We start from the raw sequence: 6,157 nt of genomic DNA on the forward strand, positions 1-6,157 counted from the left end.
GATCTGATCCAAGCACTTCCCAATTCACTAGAATGCATTCTAAGGGTGTACACCGTGCCCTGCCTGTACTCTGTCCCTGCCCCATAACCTAGGGTGACACTGGGCATCCCCAGGTCATAACAGGCAAAAATCCAGACCACTGGACTGTTCCTACCTTATCCAAGGGACCGGTTCCTCACCGTCGCCCTCAACTGCTTCTCCACTACTCGAGCGCGTTGCACCGTTGTGCCCTCTGGGGTCAGTCGAACTGCGTCTCCGCCGAGGCCCCCGGTGAAGTCACCGGTGCGCGCTGGGCGTCGGTCGTCACCGCAATCCGTCGACCACCAGAAGGGATCCAGGCAAGGCTAATTTTAGCCTCAATGCCCCACGTTGGGCGCCAAGAACTGTTGCCGGCAGATAACTGCCTGAGGCCAAGCAACAGCGGGGGGGTCCGTCGCCTGGTGTGCCGCGCCAATAAACACACCAGGGTGGAGAAGCAAACCAAGTTTATTTGAGATCTCAAAGCGGTGCAGGGAGATTGACTCAGATCAAGCAAACCTAAAACAAGCAGTCTGTTCCTTTATATCCATGAGAACTTTTCTCACTGACTAGCAATCCCCCATTTCCCCTCCCTCCTCCTCCTTCCTCCCCCTGTAGCAATTACGTATGCGCAGGTGCATTAAGTAATCTTGGCCGCGGCAGCTCGTTAGTAAGTTTTCCTTCTGCAAGTTATCTTGTCCTTCTGCTAAAGGTGCACAGGCCTCATTATTTCTGCTTTAGACCAGTTAGAACTGTTGCAACTGATAACGGCTGTTACACCTGGCCTTTTAGGTCGATTAAAGTTCAAACATGGAGGGACTCTTGTCTGCTGAAGCCTAAAACCAGGAAGGCTCCATACTCTTGTGGCCTTCCACCCTCCTGAGTTACGTAGGGTTATGCTTAGTGACACCAACAACACCCTCCCCCAACCCTTCTTTTGAGCTTAGCTATCAAGCTAATAAATGTGCTGCTTTCTGCCAGACTCTGGGGGGGAGGGGCATTATTAGTCCTCTCTAAGCTTACTAACTGACCCAATTTTGGGTAACACAAGCAACATTGTTTGATCTGTTATTGTACCAAAGGGGGAGATGGTTGTCTATAAAGGAGGGTGAAGACTAAATGCCTCTGATGAGAATGGGATTTGAACCCATGCAGGCAGAGCATAATGGGGTAGCAGTCCATCACCTTAACCACTCGGTCACCTCATCTGAGCTGTGAAAAAACGGACAGGAGGAGAAATCTAAGGCCGGCAGAGATAGGGACACTAAGGAGTTTTTAAATACTAGGCGAAAGCAGGGTCTGAATGAGCTCCCCTCTCTCACCTAGTGAGGAGCTCGGGAAAGACTTCCGGAACAGACCGTGTTTGCATAGACACACCTGCTCTGCCTAGCTATGCAGCATGATGGGGCCGCTTCCCCAAAATGACCAGTTTGGGATGGTCTTGGGTTACAAATGACTTTAGGATTGAGTGGAATGAAATGTTATTCTCCTTCCTGTATGAGTGAAGGGCAGCAGAACATACCTAGTCCGTCCTGATGGAGGGGTAGGTGAGTGAGGAATAGCTTTTATTGGACTGCAGAGAAGTGACTGAGGACGTCACCCTAAACCAGTGGTCCCCAAACATTTCACATTGTGCCCTCTTAGCCATGGCTGTAGCCCCTCAGAAGCCACGGTCAAGAACCGGGGCTGGGAGGAGTGGGGCTGTTGCTTGCTGGGGTGAGGGGTGCGGACAGGGGTAAAGGGGTCGACGCCAGGCTGGGAGCCAGAGTCTCAGGCTGAGGGTGGGGTTGGGGAAGAGCTGTGGCAGAGTGGTGCTCCCTCCCTGCCCTCTATGTGGGCTGGCTCAGGTCCTGAGGTGCCCCCATGAATGTTCCTCTGTGTCCCCCTAGGAGTCGCACCCCACATTATGGGGACCACTGAACCCTACTCGCTAAGCCGGGGCTAGTGATGCCAAACCCCCGGGAAAGGGAGAACAAGTGTGGGGGCCCCAGCACCAGAACCATGCCCCTACCTTCTGTCTGTGGCTCTACCCCCTTCCACCCATGGCCCCATCCACTGTCACTTCTGTTCCACCCCTTCCCCCACCAGCCCCACCCTATCACTCCTTTACCCCTGCCTCGCTGTGGCCCTGAGACCAGAGAAGCTCTGTGCCCCTGCTGCAGCCCCCGGGCTGTAGCAGGAAGTGGGAGCTCCTCCAGCCCTGGGGCTGACATAGGGGAGACTTTTCCAGGGGGACCTAACTTGGCCAGGGCCCCTGATCATGGGCCCCACTGTCCCCTTGGCAGTGCAAGGTTTGGGGAGGCTGAGCCCCCTTGTCATAAACAGATAGCTAAGGGTTAATGTTCTTTTACCTATAAAGGGGTAACACCAGTAACCTAAAACACCTGACCAGAGGACCAATCAGGAAACAAGACTTTTTCAAATCTGGGTGGAGGGAAGTTTGTGTGTGAGTTCTTTGTTCTTTGTCTTGTGTCTGTGGCGTCTCGGCTATGAGAGTGATTTTTCTATCTCCTGCCTTTCTAATCTTCTGTTTCCAAGTTGTAAGTACAAAGATAATAAGACAATAAGTTTATATTGGTTTTTTTTGTATTTACATGTGTGTAGTTGCTGGAATGTTTAAATTGTATTCTTTTTGGATAAGGCTGTTTATTCATTTTTTTCTTTTAAGCAAATAACCCTGTGTTTGTCACCTTAATGCAGAGAGACCATTTTTATGTCCTTTTCTTTCTTTTTATATAAAGCTTTCTTTTTAAGACCTGTTGGATTTTTTCTTTAGTGGGGACTCCAGGGAATTGAGTCTGCAGCTCACCAGGGAATTGGTGGGAGGAAGAAGTCAGGGGGAAAATCTCGTTGTGTTAGATTTACTAGCCTGACTTTGCATACCCTCTGGGTAAGGGGGAAGAGAGATTAGCTATCTTGGTACTTCTATTTCCAGGACTGGAAACAGGGAGGGGGGAGTCCCTCTGTTTAGATTCACGGAGCTTGCTTCTGTATATCTCTCCAGGAACCCAGGGAGGGAACACCTGGAGGGGAGGAGGGGGAAGGGAAATGGTTTATTCCCCTTTGTTGTGAGACTCAAGGCATCTGAGTCTGGGGGTCCCCCGGGGAAGGTTTTGGGGAGACCACAGCGAGCCAGGCACTGTACAAATCCCTGGCTGGTGGCAGCTTTACCAGGTCCAAGCTGGTAACTAAGCTTGGAGGTTTTCATGCTAACACCCATATTTTGGACGCTAAGGTCCAAATCTGGGAAAAAATGTTATGACACCCCTCCCCCCTGAGCCTCCATTACGAGCCGCCCAGGCTACCACTGCTCAGTGTGTGGACAGTCTCTGTGTTTTCTGCTGCTCGTTCTGGGGAGCCTGGCCGGCCTTAGGGGTGGTGCCCCCCGATAGCCACCCAGGGCTCCAGGGGTCAAAGGGCACTGTGTGGCAGTGCAAAGGTGCTCACTGCTCTCCCCTGCCCCAATGCTCCTCCATGGGTCCATAGAGGTTTGAGGGGAGTAAGGAGCAACCCTATGTGCTCCATGCGTCCTGGTCACTTTTCCCACTTGGGCTGTGCTGTGAGGGGAGCATCAGAAGCTGCTGCTCTCTGCCCTCCCGCTATGCAGCCCGGCTGAGGAAAGTGACCTGGATGCAGGGAGCTCGGATGATCTCACTTCTTGCCCCCACATCCCACAGCCCCTAGGGGTGCCCAGATGAGCAGCGTTCCAGGGAGCAGTGGGGGGCAGCAATGCCAGCTGCTCCATGCACACAGGTCAGTCTCCCCATGTGGGTGCAGGAGGGGGTGCAAGGGTTTCTGTGATGCCTATCCTATCAATATCGTCACTCAATACCAGGCACTCAAATTCACCAGTCTTAGTACTTAGACGTTTAGCGTTTGTATTTAAGCACTTCTAAAATGTGTCCCATTTTAGCTGTCTGCTATTACATGATGTAATTGAGGGAGACTCTTTCATTTCACTGTTTCTCATCAGAGCCTACCTGTACATTATCATCTTCCATCCTCTCCACCTTACTAGGCTATAGAGAATCCCTGTGAATAGCTCCTCTCCTAACGGATGTCTCTGTCTGAACCCTGTGCTCCTCAGCGCCTGTCGGCTTTCCCCAGCTCTGAGGCTGTGTCTACACCGCGCACCTTACCACGGTGCAGCTGTGCCACTCTAACCATGTCATTGTAAGGTGCACTGTGTGGCCGTCCTTATCGCTGAGAGAGAGCTTCTCCGGCAACAAAGCCAAACTACCTCCAATGAGGGGCAGGAGCTTTGTCACCGGGAGCACAGCTCCACCTATGATGCGCTGTTCACACTGCCGCTTTTCATGGCTCAAATTTTGGCATTCGGGGAGTGTTTTTTCTCACCGCAGAGAGACAAAATTTTTAGCAACAAAAGCCGAAATTAAAAAAAACTCCTCTACAACCTATTTCATTTTACCTTTATACAACCTTTATACTGCCTCCAGTTCTGGTATCCTCATTTGAAAAAGATGTTGTGAAATTGGAGCTAGGGCAGCAAAGAGCCACCAAATGTTCTGAGGGCTGGAGAAAAATGCCTTCCAGTGAGCTATTGAAAGAGCTCAACCTGTTTAGCTTATCAAAAGAAGATTGAAAGGTGATTTCATTGAAATGTTGAAGGGCCTTAATGGAGAGAAAAGATTGGGTATTTTCGGGCTCTTGAATGGAGCAGAGAAAGGCATAACAAGACCCAATGGCTGGAAAGTGAAAAGAGACAAATTCATATTACAACTGAGGCACAATAGTCAACAGCGAGGATGATTCACCACAGGAGCAAGCTACCAAGGAAAGTGGTGGATTCACCATCTCCTGATGTCATTTAATGAAGACTAGATGCCTTTCTGGAATGTGTTTGCCCCCAAAGTAGCTGTTATGTCATACAGGAGGCCTGTGATATGCAGGTTAGATGCTCTAATGGTGTCTTCTGACCATGAAGTCGACTAATTTCTGAAAAACTGAGTGTAGCATTGGGAGCAGCGTCTGATGTTTTCCTGTCTAGCCGGCTTGCTGCCTAGAACGAACACTCCTTGAGTGGGGTGATCCACAGGGAGTAGCTCAAACCTCCAAAGTGCCTGGCCAGGGGCAGGACATTAGCCCAGCAAGGGAGGGGTGTGGCAGTGACATCACAAAGGCCTTTTGCAGGACCTCAGACTATTGGTCAAAGGTGGTGGGGAGGTGGTGACCTCACAGAGAGATGCTGACATCAGCCAGGCAGGACAGGGGCGAGGGGCCAGGGAAACCTCAGAGACCTCTGTGGCTTTGCTTCAGCACGTTTCCTTCTCCAGGTCTCTCTTTGAGGACTGAGAGTTTATTTGGGGTCATGGACGTGAGCGCCAGGAGGAACCTCTTTCGAGTTTCCTCCTTCCCTTGTAGTGATTTTACTAGAAAACAGCCGTCCCTGTTTAGAAGGTAAGAGCCTCCTGGAGGTTTGAAACCTGTTCAGTCTGATCTATCTGGTGACAAGTGAATTCTAGGCATGGAAAACACGAGCTTAAGGAGGCAGAATTTTATTGCGCACCTGGGATTTTGTCCCTTAGAATCGCTGGGGACATTAGGGTTTGTCCTTTTTGTTTCACCTCTTCCTCCATCCCTCCCTCCTCTTCTTCTCTTGCTTCTTTTGTCCTTTCTCCTGTTCCCTTCCCAACAACAGGACGGAGGTGTGTGTGTGTGTGTTGCAGGGAAGTCCTCTGCAGCTCCCACTATGGAAGGTCCACCCAAAAATGTGGGACTGAAATAGTGCTCGGGCAGTGATCCTCACCGGTGACCTGGGCCATCCTTTGGGCTCTCTGGTGAGAACCCTCAGCCTCCCGTCCTCCGTCTCTACCCTGATTGGTTGAGCAGGGGGATATTGACAGAGAGGAGACTCAGGTCCTTGCTGTTCTCTTTTAAGATCAAGTAAATAAGTCAGAACCAGTTCTATCTTTGATTAATTTTGCTGCTTCTCTGCATTAATTGTCTCTGAGCAGTTGATGATTCCCTCTAACATTGCAGTTCTCCTCAAATACTTGCTGAATAATTACTGTCACTGTTGTTGGTCTGGAGCTCATCTGAGAGCACATTATTCAGGTCATTCAATGTCTGAAATTCAAGATCCGATGGTTTGTTTGAAAATCAGGGCTCTTCGGTCCTA

General features: G+C 50.5%; 1 long non-coding RNA gene across 1 annotated transcript in view; it reads right to left on the reverse strand.

The window, feature by feature from the left end:
* Positions 1-922, reverse strand: part of LOC127042495 (uncharacterized) — a 54,207-nt gene extending 53,285 nt beyond the window's left edge. The window contains exon 1 of the long non-coding RNA XR_007771956.1: positions 155-922. This is a non-coding gene — a long non-coding RNA (uncharacterized LOC127042495). The remainder of the gene's footprint in view (positions 1-154) is intronic.
* Positions 923-6,157: the final 5,235 nt, after the last annotated feature.

The sequence above is a fragment of the Gopherus flavomarginatus genome, unplaced genomic scaffold, assembly GCF_025201925.1.
Source record: "Gopherus flavomarginatus isolate rGopFla2 unplaced genomic scaffold, rGopFla2.mat.asm mat_scaffold_45_arrow_ctg1, whole genome shotgun sequence".
Lineage (NCBI taxonomy): Eukaryota > Metazoa > Chordata > Testudines > Testudinidae > Gopherus > Gopherus flavomarginatus.